At 35.5% G+C, this 15,989-nt stretch overlaps 1 pseudogene across 1 annotated transcript; it reads left to right on the top strand.

Moving 5' to 3' along the window:
• Positions 1 to 13,916: 13,916 nt before the first annotated feature.
• LOC307186622 (protein Cripto-like) lies at positions 13,917 to 15,707 on the top strand (annotated as a pseudogene). The gene has a single exon. The product of its transcript is annotated as a protein Cripto-like (transcript).
• The last annotated feature ends 282 nt before the right edge of the window (positions 15,708 to 15,989 follow it).

The following is a 15,989-nucleotide window of genomic DNA, read 5'->3' as shown; positions in this document are numbered from 1 at the left end:
AGTTTTCAGTGTACAAGTCTTGCAACTCCTTGATTAAGTTTATTCCTCAATATTCTTTTTGATGTTATTGTAAATAAAATTGTTTTCTTAGTTTTCCTTTAAGATTGTTCATTGCTAGTGCATAGAGATACAGTTCATTTTTCATGTTGATTTTGTATTGTGCAACTTTGCTGAATTTGTTTATTAGTCCTAATTGTACTGGTGGGGGAGTACTATGTTTAGGATTTTCTACATATAAGAAGATCATGTCATATGTGAACAGAGATAGTTTTATATCTTCCTCTCCAATGTGGACATCTTTCATTTCTTTTACTTGTTTAATTGCCCTGGCTAGAACTTCTGGTATAATGTTGAAATTCCAAAAAATAGAAGTAGCAAAAGTGGACATTCTTGTCTTGTTCCTGATCTTAGGGATAAAGCTTCCAGTTTTCATCACTAAATATGATATTAGCTGTGGGGAGGGGTTATAAATTCCCTTTATTATGTTAAGGACTTTCCTTCCATTCCTAGGTTGTTGAGTGTTCTTATCATGAAAGAGTGTTGGATTTTGTCACATGCTTTTTCTATATCAATTCAGATGATCATGTAGGCTTTTTTTCCTTCAATCTACTCAAATGATGAATTACATTGATTGATTTTCATGTATTGAACTAACCTTGCATTCCTAGGATAAATCCCACTTGAACATGGTGTATCATTCTTTTAACATGCTACTGGATTCAATTTGATAGTATTTTGATGGGGATTTTTACATCTATATCCATAAAGAATATTGGTCTGTAGTTTTCTTTATTTGTGATGTCTATGTCTGGTTTTGATATCAGGGTAATGCTGTCCTCATAGAATGAGTTGGTAAGTGTTTCCTTCTTTTCTGTTTATTGAAAACAAAATTGAGAAACATTGGCATTAATTCTCCCTTAAATGTTTAGTAGAATTCACCAATGAAGCCATTTGGCCCTGGACTCTTATTTGTTGAGAGGTTTTATATTACTGATTCAGTCTTTTTACTTATTACAGATGCTCAGATCTTCTATTTCTTCTTGAGTTGGTTTTGGTAATGTGTGTGTTTCTAAGGGTTTATCAATTTCATGTACCTTATCCATTTTTTTGGTATACCATTGTTCATAGTATTCTATAAATAATAATACTTTTTATTTCTGTAAGTTTGGTAATACTGTCCCTTTCATTCCTGACTTTAGTAACTTGAGTTTTGTCTCTCTTATTTTTTAGTCAACTGGCTAATTTTATTGATCTTTTTAAAAAACTACCTTTTGGTTTTACTGGCTCTATTGTTTTCCTATTCTTTATTTTATCTCCACTCTAATCTTTATAATTTCTTTCTTCAGTTAGCTTTGGGTATAGTTTGCTCTTCTTGTCTTGTTCCTTAAGGTGTACGTTTAGGTTATTGATTTGAGATTTTCTTCATTTTAAACATAGGGTTTCACAGCTATAAATTTGCCTCTGAGCACTGTTTTCATTTTCCATAAGTTTTGGTATCTTACGTTTTTATTTTTATTCATCTCAATGTATTTTATAATTTCCCTTTTCTTTTCTGTCCCATTATTAGTTTTAAAAAATGATGTTTAATTTCCAGGTATCTTTGAATTCTCTAGTTTCATTCAGTGATGGTGGTCAGAGAAGATACTTCATATGATTTCAATCTTTTTAAATATTGAGACTTGTTTTGTGGCCTAACACATAGTCTATCCTGGAGAATGTCCCATGTACATTCAACAAAAAATGTGTATTCTGCTTTTTGGGGGTGGAGTGTTCTGTATTTCTGCTAGGTCTAGTTGGTGTATAGTATTGTTCAAGTCTTCTATTTCCTTATTGGTTATCTGTCTAGTTGTTGTATTCATTATTGAAAGTGGGTTATTGAAGTGTCCAGCTATTATTGTAGAACTGCCTATTTCTCCTTTCAATTCTGTCAAATTGTGTATATGTTTATAATAATTATATCCTGCATATGTTATATCCTACATACTGACTTTGTTCTCAAAACTTAGACATTTTTATTTGCATTGGAGATAACCTATTTCCTATGTACCAAAATCTGTTTACTTTCAAGGTCACTTTTGGAGACTTTACAGTCTTTCATCAATATGGCTTAAGCTGCTTCTGCTTGGACCTATCTGGGGCTCCAGGTAGTCTGTCACCCTCCACAATCAGCTTGCCTCCCTGCACTTCTTCCCCAATTCTCTGGACAGCCTTTCTCATCTTTCTCTTCTACCTGCCTTTCTAAAGTGCATATTTAACACTGAAATAGTTACTTACATGAATTTCCTGTTCAGGTTGATTCTTATCACAGATATTTCCACCACCAATACAGACATTTTATCTAATATCCTTAAACACATGAATGGAAATATACCACATACACACAAACTAAATATTAGGTTTTCACAGTGTGGTCAATTGTGGTCATCATTAAACATCATGGCTCAGAAGAAATTGTTCTTTGCTTATTTCTCATCTGAACCACAGGCAAGGTGGTTGGTTATGTTAATGCTATAATTGCTATAACTGTTGTAACATTTTAGCAATATATTATTTAATCAGTAGTCTCTAAATTGTTGTGACTATGAATAAGACTTTGTTAGTATGTTTTATTTTATTTTGATCCTGAGAGGGTTTTTTTAATCTCTTTTTCTCAGAATGAAAACTAGCTCTGCTAATAACTCTATGATTACACTGTCAGATATAATAGATCCTACCACACATTCAGTGAGTGGCATGACAGAGAGATAGACATATTCTGGACTAGGGTGAGCTACAATGGGTTATTGTAGGTGGTGATATCCCACCAAAAAATAAATAAATAAAAATTTTAAATCATGATTGGTGATGAACAATAAATCCATTTAAATATATAGTTAAAACTAAATACTTGAGAGAATTACGTATAAAGAACACAAGTGTTTTAAACCTTCAAAATGTAAAAATAATATATAACCAACAAATCAGAAAGTGGGAGGAAAGGCTGTTTGAAGAAGTGTAAAGTTGGTCTTTATCTTATCTCCCTGTTGGCAGGGAGTCAACAGAAACAGTGACAGTGAAAATACAGGTTTAAAATGTACAGTTACATCATCCTCTTAATATTGTTCACAATCTTTTTTTAACTTACATAACTCCTTTAGAAATGAGTGTCTCATCTGGTAAGGATATTTTTTTTCAATATGTAGGGGGCAATAGTCCAAACTCATTGGAATAGACACTTTCTCTACTTGGCATGCTGTGCTTTTGTTTTGGTTTTTAATTTATTGGCTGCCTTATACATCATTATGATACACCAGAAAATACTGCTTCTGAAAAGGAGCTTACTTTTTTATATTTAAGCTAAATTTTTTTAGAGCAGTTTGAGATTCACAGAAAAATTAAGCAGAAAGTACAAAGAGTTCCTGTTTGCCCTCTACTCCCACACGTGCATAGCCTCCCTGATTGCAAATATCCCCAGCAGAGTGGTACATTTGTTACAATCGGTGAACCAATAATGATGCAGCATTATCACTCAAAGATCATAATTCACATGAATGTTCACTTTTGTATGTGGTAGAGACATTTTTATCTCACATTCAGTAATGACTTCTGCTTCTTTCGCTAGCTTAAAATAAAGTAACAATAAACATAATTTTTATTTAAAGTAATTTTTATTTAAACATGCTTATACGAAATAATTTTTATAAAATAATTTGTCTTTCCTTCTTTTTACATATAGTCATAGAAAAGTGTTCAGCTAATGTTAACACTGGTTGTTTTGAGTGGTGGAATTTGAAGAAATTACATTTTTCTGTATTGCCTGAATGTCCTATAATAAATGTTTCATCTCACAAAAATAAAATGTCATTATTTAAAAAAAAAAAACTAAAGAGAAAATTATACACCTTAGGGGCCACTGATAAATATTTCCACAGTAAGTGTTAATGCTGATTTATAACATATTTGGCAGAATTGACTTAGAAAGCTATCCTGAAAAACAGCAGGAGACTTGGGAAAAAAAGAGAAAGATATAGTAAACAATTAGATTTGGTAAGATAAGAATAAGTGGGATAAGTGGAATACTTCAAATGTTTATTTAGGCTAAAAATGGAAAGTATTTACATCAAACATAACCCATACTTAAGGCAGGTTAGACCAAGTCCCATAGTGTACTCTTCTGCTATGGCAGCAGTAAGAAAATACCACAGACTGACTGTTTGGCTTAACCACATGGTGTTTGTCCAAACGGCAGGTTATTAAGGTTGGAAGGTGTGTTTGTTGGTAGTCAACAAAAACTGAGGTTATGCTTGTGTTAATTTTAAAGAAAGTGGCTAATAAAAATCTAAATGTTTATTTATAAAACATGACAAAAACAAAGAAAGAGGAAGCTCTGAAGCTAAGGAATGAGTTTTAGTCTTAACTATCAGAACCTGTTATAACTCTAAAAAAAAAAAAAAAGAGAGAGAGAGAGAGAGAGACTCACAGCCAGGAACTCAGTAATTTACAATCAATTCAGGTAAACCAAATGATACAGCTTATGCATTTTCATTATTTTTTCACACTTGATAACATTTTATAATTTTATATAATTTTCTAAAGTTATGTTTTCCAAACTTAAAACTAATTCAGTCATAAGTGATCCTAATATGTATTTCATATTGGCTAAAACAGCAATTCTCAGGCTTTTTGGTCTCAGGATTTTTGGTCTCAGGATTTCTTTATACCCTTAAAAATTGTTGAGAATCCCAAAGAATTTGCCTTAGAAAAATTTGGAGACACAACCACACAAATACACAAATACTCCATAAGCCATTAAGGCAATATTATCAACATATGCCATGTAGCATCTAGAAAACTAATGTGCACTAATGCAAGAGAATGTAAGTGCCAAAAGCAAATAACTTATTAGTATTATTATGAAAATATAAACAACCTTGAAAACCTCCTGCAAGGGTTCCTTGGACCACATTTCAACTAGAGCTAAGCTAAAACAAGCTTGAAAGCTCAAAGATTATTCTTCTTTTATCCATTTGTGCGCCAAAAAAATGTTAGGGAGGAGGAAAATGTAGAAAAAAGAAAAATGTAATTTCATTTATTTAGTCCCATTATTTTTCATTTAACAGTTCTAGTTGGCAAAGCAACTGTGAATAAAAAGCTATTTACACTTTGAAAGAGAAACCTGCTTTTTTTTATTATGTGTTCTTTTCCCCCCACAAAGATCACTGCTGTACCTTGACATATCGAAAAATGCATGCATATAAGACATAAAAGCTTTTCACATAAATGGTCAGTTGCCCCCAATATTTAGTTCCATCCCTGTCAATAAGAAAAAAATAGTTTAAGTGACATGTGAGGCATATGGTATAGTGCCTGGAAGAGTAGTAAACATTCAAATAATGACAGCTATTGCTGTTTGTTGTAAGTATTGAATACTAAGACTACAGGGGTAGCATAGCAGGATCACAAATTTTGTTGCCTATGAATTTCCCATTTCAATAAAGTACTTTGAATTCACAGTCCATTTTAATTAACTAATAGATAATTTACATCCAGTAAACTTCCAGAAAGCAGTGGATCCCACAACAGGCAGAATGCCCAGAAGGAAAGAGAGACTTATGCAGAGTCCAGGGGGTGGAATAACCTGGAGGCTCAAGACCTTTAAATACAAGCACAAGTAATGCCTTAAAGGTACATTCCGTACTGACAAGTCAGGTTGATCTATAGTGTATCTTTGATACTAATAATGCTTTTTGCTCAAAGTAGCAAAGGAATCTGGAGAAAGGTGTTTTGCTTTTCTCTTAAAAATTTAAGAATTTCTAGTGAAATTTTGCCTAATGTTCCACAAAATTTCCTTGGAAAGGAGTCTGTAAATAAGACATAAAATGTTAGCATTCTGATCAAAATATTTTTGACCAATGTGCTATTTAAAATTATTTAAAGAGTTTTATTCCTAGAAAATGAATATTATGATATTATACAAAAGAACATCAGTAAGGTATTTTGGGATATTTCCTGATATGATTCACAATATTTTTTTAAAAAATAATCAAAAGCTGACTGAAAACCTAGCCCTTCCCATTCCTACACAGTTCCTCTGCTCTTTCCACCACCCCCCAAAACTGCTTTTATGACAGTCATCAGTGATCCACTGATTGATTCAAAGAACATTTAAAATTCCTATTCCACCTGACATCTTGAAGGAACGTGAAATTTTTGCTTCTTCCTCCCTCAAACTCTTCTGTTGGTTTCCATAGATTTTCTTTCCCCATGGACTGCATTTTGCCTCTTTTATTAGATTCTCTTCTTTGGCCCACTCCTAAAAATGTGGTGTTCCCTAGATTCCATCTTGTGCTTGCTTCTCTATCCAACTCAACATCGTTCCCTAGAAAAATTTGATTCATTCCCATTGGCTTATCCATTGCTTGAAAGAAGATGACTCCCAAATCTGAATCCCACTTTAACTTCCTATGTTTCAAACCTGTGTTTCCAACTCATCTGTAAAACAGATTGAATCCAAACAAATCATCTTCACTTCCTTCTTTGCATTCCATATGTAAGCAATGGCATCATCATCTATATTTACTGACATAAAATACCCAGTCATGTAACTCCTACTTAAGTCCCATATTTAATTGATATAAAAATCCTATTGATCCTGCAACCAAAATACCTTCCAAATATTTTATATTACCATTATTTATGTCCAAGTCTAGCCCTTATTATCTATGTCCTAGACTATTAAAATAGACTGCAAACTGATCTCCTTGCCACTAACTTCTTTTAATCCTAGTCCATGAAAACCATATCATGTCATTCCCTTATTTGAGACCCCCTATTGCCTTTCTATTGCTTATTGAATAAAATATAAATTCCTTAGAATGGCATAGAAGGCTCTTCACAACTGGGCCTTAGTTTATTTTTCAAGACTTACATCTTAGTCGAGAGATTAGAAACACTGGTCAAATCTAAACTGCAGATACTTGAATTTGTTTTGAGCTGATACAACAACATTTTTCAAATAAGAAAATTTTACATAAAAATCTAGATGTCAAGCTCTTTTGAGAAATTTTAAGATGTGGCAATATTGAGCCCTCATTTTCTAATGGAAATCATCTGCTGGACCTGAAGTGTTAAATTATTCTTATACATTCTCACATGCTTTACGTGGAATATTGCTCTCCATTTTGCCACAGTTTACCATCTAGCTCACTTAGACTCCTCTATGTTAGCTGTCTGTCTCCTAAAACTCCTTAACACCACTGACCTAGTCACCATCCACTCTCCCCACACTGCATTTCTTTCAAGTGATTTCAAGTAAGTTGATGATTCTAAGTCTTTGTATATTCAGTCATATTTATTTAAAATGCCCTCAAACAGATGGAGAGATACACCATGTTCTTGGATTGGTAGAATCAATATTGTCAAAATGCAATCTACAGATTCAATTCAATCTCTATCAAATTACCAATAGCATTTTTCACAAAAATAGAACAAAAAATTTTATAATTTGTATGGAAACACAAAAGACCCCAAATAGCCAAAGAAAACTTGAGAAAGAAAAAATGAGCTGAAAGAATCAGACTCTGTGACTTCAGACTATACTACAAAGCTACAGTAATCAAAACAGTATGGTACTGGCACAAAACAGATCAATGCAGCAGTATAGAAAGTCCAGAGATAAACCCACACACCTATGGTCACCTAATCTATGACAAAGGAGGGAAGAATATATAATGGAGAAAAGACACTCTCTTCTATAAGTGGTGCTGGGAAAACTGGACAGCTACATGTAAAAGAGTGAAATTAAAACATTCTCTAACACCAAACACAAAAATAAGCTCAGAATGGATTAAAGACCTAAATGTAAGATGGGATACTCTAAAACTCTTAGAGGAAACATAGGCAGAACATTCTCTGACATAAATTGCAAGCAGGATCTTTTTTGATACATCTCCTAGAGTAATAAAAATAAAACCAAAAATAAACAAATGGGACCTAATTAAACTTAAAAACTTTTGCACAGCAAAGGAAACCATAAACAAAATGAAAAGACACCCTCAGAATGGGAGAAAATATTTGCAAACAAAATGACCGACAAGAGATTAATCTCCAAAATATACAAACAGCTCATGCAGCTCAAAAAACCAAACAACCCAATCAGAAAAATGGGTAGAAGACCTACATAGACATTTCTCCAAAGAAGACATACAGCTGGCCAAGTGGCACATGAAAAGATGCTCAACATCACTAATTATCAAATAAATGAAAATCAAACCTACAATGAGGTATCACCTCACACTGGACAGAATGTCCATCATCAAAAAATCTACAAACGATAAATACTGGAGTGGGTGTGGAGAAAAGGGAACCCTCCTACACTGTTGGTAGGAACGTAAATTGGTAGAAGCGCTATGGAGAACAGTATGGAGGTTCCTTTAAAAACTAAAAATAGAGCTACCACATGATCCAGCAATCCCATTTCTGGGTATATATCTGAAGAAAAACATAATTCGAAAAGATATATATACCCCAATGTTCATTGCAGCACTATTTACAATAACCAGGGCATGGAAGCAACCTAAGTGGCCATCGACAGAGGAATGGATAAACAAGATGTATATATATAATGGAATATTACTCAGCCATAAAAAAGAACAAAATAATGCCATTTTCAGTGACATGGTTGGACCTAGAGATTTTCATCCTGAGTGAAGTAAGTCAGACAAAGACAAATATCATATGATATTGCTTATATGTGGAATCTAAAAAAATGGTACAAATGAACTTATTTACAAAATAGAAATAGAGTCACAGATGTAGAAAACAAACTTATGGTTACCAAGGGAAAAAGGGGTAAGGGAAGGGATAAGTTGGGAGATTGGGATTGACATATACACACTACTATATATAAAATACATAACTAATAATAACCTATATAGCCCAGGGAACTCTACTCAGTACTCTGTAATGACCTATATGGGAACAAAATCTAAAAAAGAGTGGATACGTGTATATGTATAACTGATTCGCTTTTCTGTACACCTGAAACTAATACAACATTGTAAATCAACTATACTCTAATAAAAATTACTTGAAAGTAAAATAAAATGCCCTCTTTTTACTTTGTCAGTCTAATTAACTTTTTAAACTCTTATCTATCCTCCAGGCCTCATTCAAATTTTATCCCTTGTATAAAGTACTCTCTAAATTCTCCCCACTCCCATTTACCATTTAAGGGTCACTGTTTCTTCTGTAATTCTGTAATTCTATTACAGTGACCAACAGGAGAATTGGCAACACAATAACTAGAAATAATAGGATAGTACCAAAATCACCATAAAATAACATAAGGTTAACAAGGTTAAAAAGGGAAAAGAGGAAACAGAAAATAAAATGAAAGAACTGAACTTTTAAAATGAAAAATACAATTATTGGAATGAAATCTCAGGGGGTGGATTAAAAAGCAGATTAGACACAATCGAAAAGAAAAATTGTAAAGTGGTAACATAACCTGATAATTAAAATGCATTGTCAGAATGCACTAAGAATTGATAAACAGATAAAAAATTAAAGTGGAAGTTTGTTCTGAGAAAATCAACCTCAGTCCAATAATAAGACATAAAGCAAAGTAAAACATGAAAGAGGGAATAAAGTAAATGGAAGATAGAATGAAAAAATTCAATGTAAGTCAATTAGAATTTCCTGAGGAGATAACCGAGTACATAAATAGGTGATGACTCGTTTGGTAAGAAGTTTTGATAATCAGATCAGTTGCTGCAAGCCTACTCACCTATGGTTAGACTCTTATTCCCATACAAATGTAAAACAAAGCAAGTCACATAAGATACATTGTTGCCTACCCAGTGGCATGTGCTCTGGACAGTCACTTTCCTGTGAATCTGAGATTCATACTCAGTGATGCAATCTCCTGCTGGGGCTCAGAAGATCTGTGCTGCTGGCTTCCCTGCAAGTGCTTTGCACACTGAAGATTTATTCTTCCCCAGAAGAAGGGTCACCTCTGGAGATGCTGTAGATGAGGACAGAAAAAAATTGTTCAAGTTTAATATTAAAAAAGCAACAAAATTTTATCCATGAATATTTATTAAGAATCTACTTATAGTGCCTGTTGGTTAAGGGCATGGGCTCTGGAGTTAGATTATCTGGGTCCAAATTCTGCCACAACTGTTTCCTAACTGTGTAATCTTGAACAAGTTTCTGTGGTTATCAAATAAAAGAATAATACTAATTTGTAATGTATTAATTATGTGACAGTAGGAAACAAAAATTCTGCCAATTACTCATGACATGTTCTCTACTGTAAGGTGCATCTTGTGCTGGAATATCCTCCATTTTCTTCTCCAGATCAATTCTCCAATCTCTTCTGCCATTCTCTGGGTCCTAAGAGGCTGCCTTATTGGAGGAATTGGCAGTAAATGTAGGTCAGAGGTGGGAAGAGAGTGAGGTCAGGGTATTATATCCTTCCTGTGGTGGTGTCAGGGTTTGCCTATATACCACTACAATAGCCATAGTCCTCTAGGCAGCCCTCTCAAAACCACTGCTTTCTTCAGCTTCCTTCATCGTGTAACTTCAGGCCAAGGAGTGGAATGTCTTCCAGAGGATGCAAGCCACCAGGTCCTTCATTATCTCTTATTGGTTAGGGAAACCGCTTCTTTTTAAAGCATGCATACTTTTATAAAACTCTCCTCAAGTTACTCAAAGTGTGCTGTTTGTTTATTGCTGCTGCTCTGACTGATACACATCCTACTTTGGAGATGTTAAAATGTGAAAAAAATATTGCAGCTAAGATATAGTGAAATATATCACTTAGCTTCTCTGTGCCTCAGTTTCATTTCTCTTAAATAGGAATAATATTCCTCTTAGAATTATTATGATTAAATGCACTAATGCATGTAGAGTGCTTAGAAGAGCATGTAGCATGTAATAAGTTCTCAATAAATATCATCATTAGTATATTTAAAACATTGTGATAGGTGCCATGAATTATACAAAGATGGGTAAAAGACAAAGCATCCTGGTCATCTTAGTAAGTGACAGCTTTAAGTCAGTTATTTTGACCTAAAGCCCAGTATTCTTCTATCAAAACTTCCTTGATAATCCAAAATAACTGGAAAGAAGATCACTCTACCTTAGTGCAAAAGCACTTTTAACACTTTTTAGAATAAATGGTGTTATTAGTTTTAATTATGTACAGTAACACAATGTAATAATTAAAATGCATTGTCAGAATGCACTAAGAATTGATAAAAAGATAAGAAATTAAAATTATCTTGAATGTAAAAATGGTAGTTATTTATAAATAAATAAATTCTTCAAAAGATTAGATAGAAAAGAGATTAGAACACTGATCTTCATTGAGCATCCACTATGTGAGAGGCACTTCAAGACTGAGTGCTCACAAACTGTCTAACAGGGAGAAACAGCTATCCTGGTTGTACACATGAGGAATCTACCTCTGAAGGGCAGAGCAGAGACTCAAACCCAAACCTTCCACAGACAGCAGGGGGGAGCACAGGGAACAACCATGACTTTTCTGTATCACACTGCCTCTGGAATGCTTTAAAAAAAAATCCCCTAACGTGGCTTAAATAACACATACCCACTTATAAGGAGATTTATGTTTATGTGTGAGTTTGTTCTTAGACTCCTTTTGGGGGTTTCTGTTTGTTTCTTTGTTTTTGCAAATGGCACAAAGATGCAGTCTAAGAATTATCACAAGTGTCTTTTTTCAAAAAAGAAGACTTCTTTAAAGCCTTGCTGCTGAGTATGATCTACAGACCAACAGCAGCAGTCTCACCTGGAAGCTTGTTAGAAATGCAGAACATTAGGCACCTAGACAAGGACTGTTCTAAAATTGCTAGCCAAGGAAACTAGACAGAGAAGAAGAAAACTGAGCATTTTCAAAGACAGAAAAATTCTGGTGGAAAACAATCTAAAGTATCTTTCTCATGATGGTTTCCTCTGTTTCACTCCAATACCTTTCACCCTTCCCTCCACCACTCCGAACAGACTTACAGCTGTGAAAGGGAGAAAAATTGTGAAAAGTATCCCAAAAGCTGAAGACATATTCTGAAGGGAGTTCCCGCCGCCTTTTTTTTTTTTTTCCTCCTATCCCTACCTCTCTGTTTTCTTTCCACCATACCATATACCTAGCTGTGGTCTTTTTCTTCGCCTGATCTCTCCCATAAGCACTGATGAGAAATCCCCTACTGTCTTACTCCACTGTATTTCTGGCTAGTGAGCAATTTAAGAAGAAGCATTTCCTGTTTGGAGAGTTGAGGTGATAATGACTGAACTTCCTGGTTTGTGCTTTTATACATTTATTTCTCTCCAATGAAGCATATATATTTGACCCACTATTCAGATCCAATGGTAATCACTTGAGTTATAGCCCAGACGATGTTAAAATGATTCTTGGAGCTTCCCTGGTGTCACATTGGTTAAGAATCCGCCTGCCAATGCAGGAGACACAGGTTCGAGCCCTGGTCCAGGAAGTTCCCACATGCCGTGGAGCAACTAAGCCTGTGCACCACAAATACTGAGCCCGTGAGCCACAACTACTGAGCCCGTGTGCCACAACTACAGAAGCCCGCATGCCTAGAGCCCGTGCTCCCAACAAGAGAAGCCACCACAACGAGAAGCCTGCGCACCACAACAAAGAGTAGCTGCAACCAGAGAAAAGCCCGCATGCAGCAACAAAGACCCAACACGGCCAAAAATAAAATAAATAAAATAGATAAATTTATTTTAAAAAATGATTCTTATGAGGCATGTATCAGTATATTCATTTTTATAAATAAAGAAGTAGAAAAGTTAAGTAACTTATCCTAACTTGATTAATGACAGAGCTATAGAACCAGGATAGAAACCGTGATCTTTTCCTGGATAGTTTTCCTTCCCTTGCATTGTATTGTGTGTGTGTGAGTGTGTGCATGTGTCTGTGTGTGTCTATGTATATTCGGTAATTTGTTGCGTGGTTTATGAGAGATGACAAACATGATCTCTTCCTCTAGAAGTATGCACTTTAATACAAAAAACACTGAGGCAGAGAGTATTTAAAAGTAAAACACTCCAAAACACCATAATACAAATAGTTCTCCACTCATATGACCCCCTTCCAAGTAGAAAGCTTAGGCTGGGGCTAGAGGTCAGTCTGCATTCAGGAATTAAAGCCCACCTGGGGGGATTTTACTTTGATCCATCCAAGAAATCCTGTGCGCAAGCCCTGGACTTCTGTCTTCCACAGGTGAGGAGGGGACCAGGTCCATGATAGTGCTGCATGTGGCATTTCTGAGGCACCTCCAACCTGGCTCCAGCGCAGCTGCCCCCTTGCTGTTTCTGAACATGGCCCTAGTGGAATGTCATCCCTGCCACAAACTAACAGAGGACACCACTGCCCACTGCACAAGCTCAGACCTGTTGTGGGAGAGGCCAGGTCCTCCTTGCCTCCACCCGACCTGCCTAAACATTCACCCTTACACTTTCACACCCTGCTGATGATGTTACCCTCTTCTACTTCATAATTTCCACTTTATTTCTTTTTTCTTCTTTATTCTGTTTATTTCTGGCTAAGGCATTTTAGGATATGCTGTCTTCTACCACAAAATAGAGGGTGGCGGGGTAGGGGAATCAATCTACAGATTCAATGCAATGTTAACCTGGGTTTTCTGTGTGGAAGGAGACAGCGAAGACTGAGGGGCTGGACTGGTAGGCAGAAGTTTCTGCTTATAAATTCTCCTTACATCTTCTTGAACAGATGATAATCCTTCCCTTTGGGTTTGTTCTATTAACAAATGTTTAACATAGGTTTCAGTTTGACTATCCAAAGGAACGATTAATGAAAACTTCTTGTGAAAAGCATCAGGATCAGCTTCTTGTCACCAGATAGATAATTCCTCACACATTTGAAGATGCAAGTTGGGATTCTTTTAATTGGTGAATTTTATTACTGTCAATATCTTGGTTACTGTCAATATAGTATAATTTAGCAGAATGTTATCATTGAGGTAAACTGAGAATGGTGCACAGGGATCTCTTGTTATTTCTTACACTTACATGTGAATCTATAATTATTTAATTATTTCAATGAAAAAAATTGAAAGTCAGGTGTGGCTGAGGGAGGAGAATCTCCCTAAAGGTTATAGTCAAAGCGTTTATTAGGACTGACCTGTGAGACATGGACTGAAGAAAGATGGAGTGCTTCTCTTCCAGTGTGATTTTGATCATGGCTTTTTCCAGAGCATTTGAACTAGTTGCTCAATTGGGCCACCATGAACTTGCCCATCCATCACAGGGAGACCTGGCCTTCGGAGATGATGGCCTTCAGTCCTGGGAGGAGCCTGCAATTCATCATCAACCTTCCCAGTTTGTACCATCCATGGGAATCCAGGACAGTAAGGAGCTAAATAGCTCCTGTCTGTATGGGGAAACCTGCATCCTGGGGTCCCTTTTGCCTGCCCTCCCTCTTTCTATGGACGGAACTGTGAGCATGACTTGCACAAAGAGAACTGTGGACCTGTGCCCCATCACACCTGGTGGCCCAGGAAGTGTTCCATGTGTAAGTGCTGGCATGGCCAGCTTTGCTGCCTTCCTCAGTCATTCCTACCTGGTTGTGATGGATAACCACCTCACAGCTTCTGGGACTCCAGAATTAACACTGTCTGCATGTGCTCTTATGCTACCTGTCATCTGCCTTGCTATACAAAGTTATAATTAACCCATGTTTGCATGCAACATTTGTCATACAAATTTCATGACCTGTAAAGGCTGTCCTCCAATGTCCCACCTGAGAGATGATGATTTGTTAGTTGCCTTGAAATAGTGAATAGATTTCCCTAACACAGTGAAATAGTGAATAGATGGTCCCTAACATTCCTTAAAGTACCGACTACTTTCCTCTGCCCTGCCCTCTCCAAAAAACTACTTAAAAAAAAAAAGTAACCCATATCTTGTGCCCAAGTCCTATGTTTCTTGATACATGTAACTCTAGCAAGGGCTTATTAATAGTTTCCTTTAAACAATTGAATTCTATCTTCAGATTATTAAAGGTTACTCCCAGTGTGGAACTGAGTATAAAGCACTGAATAGAGTTGATCACAATCAATTAAGGTAATATGTTGAAAAGGAAAGGAAAGGAAGTATCTGTAAAGGGAGCAAAGGAGAAGAGAGGGGCAGATATCGGAGGTGAGAGACAGGGTGCTGGAGAAACGGAAGTGTGCGTGTGTCCCTAGGAGACTAGATATTAAAGTGGGAACAAATGAGAAAGAGTTGAGAAAATAAAATGGATTACTTGGTTGATCGGATGGGTATAGAGAAGCAAGTTAAAAAGCTAAGTTGAAGGACAAGTTTCTATCATCTGTAGGAAGCTGTATAAGACAAGGGCACCGGTTTTCTCAAGGATTTGAAAAGAGAATAAAGTCTCCTTGAAAAAAAAATTTCTATATAAAGTCCCCCAATGTATTAAGAGTGCTTAATACATTATGATTTCTCCATACTATGCAATTATTTTAACGGTGGTAAAAGATAAAATGTTCACAATATATTTAATTGTAAACGAGGTGATAAAACTATACATTGTAAAGCCCATTTTAAAAATATGTATCTGGTGTGTCTAGTAAAAGTGGGAAGTACGCTGAAAAAAAAAATTGAAACTGGGGTCTATATCTCGAATCTTGATGTTAGTAAATTTAGGATAATAGAAAGGAAGTTGGTTGCAAACTTACAGACCTTACTGGCCTAATTTCAGAAGCTGCAACACATGGATGGAATAAAATAATTTGAGGTGTTATTATATACATGATCCATCCATAAGGGATACTTCTAATTAATTAGGATATTCTGTAGTTCATCACTACACCTAAGTTTTAGGGAAATTCACACCCTTTTAAAATTGTTCTTTAGTATCTCTGACAGAGATTTAATATAGTATTTGGGAGTTGGTGGTTGTCATTTCTAACATCAGTCATAGGAAGTTTTTTAAAAGCAAACCCATCACC

This window comes from Stenella coeruleoalba (genome assembly GCF_951394435.1).
Source record: "Stenella coeruleoalba genome assembly, chromosome: 5".
NCBI classification, from domain to species: Eukaryota; Metazoa; Chordata; class Mammalia; order Artiodactyla; family Delphinidae; genus Stenella; species Stenella coeruleoalba.
The sequence above is the reverse complement of the archived record's forward strand: the minus strand, read 5'-3'. Positions and strand labels throughout refer to the sequence as shown.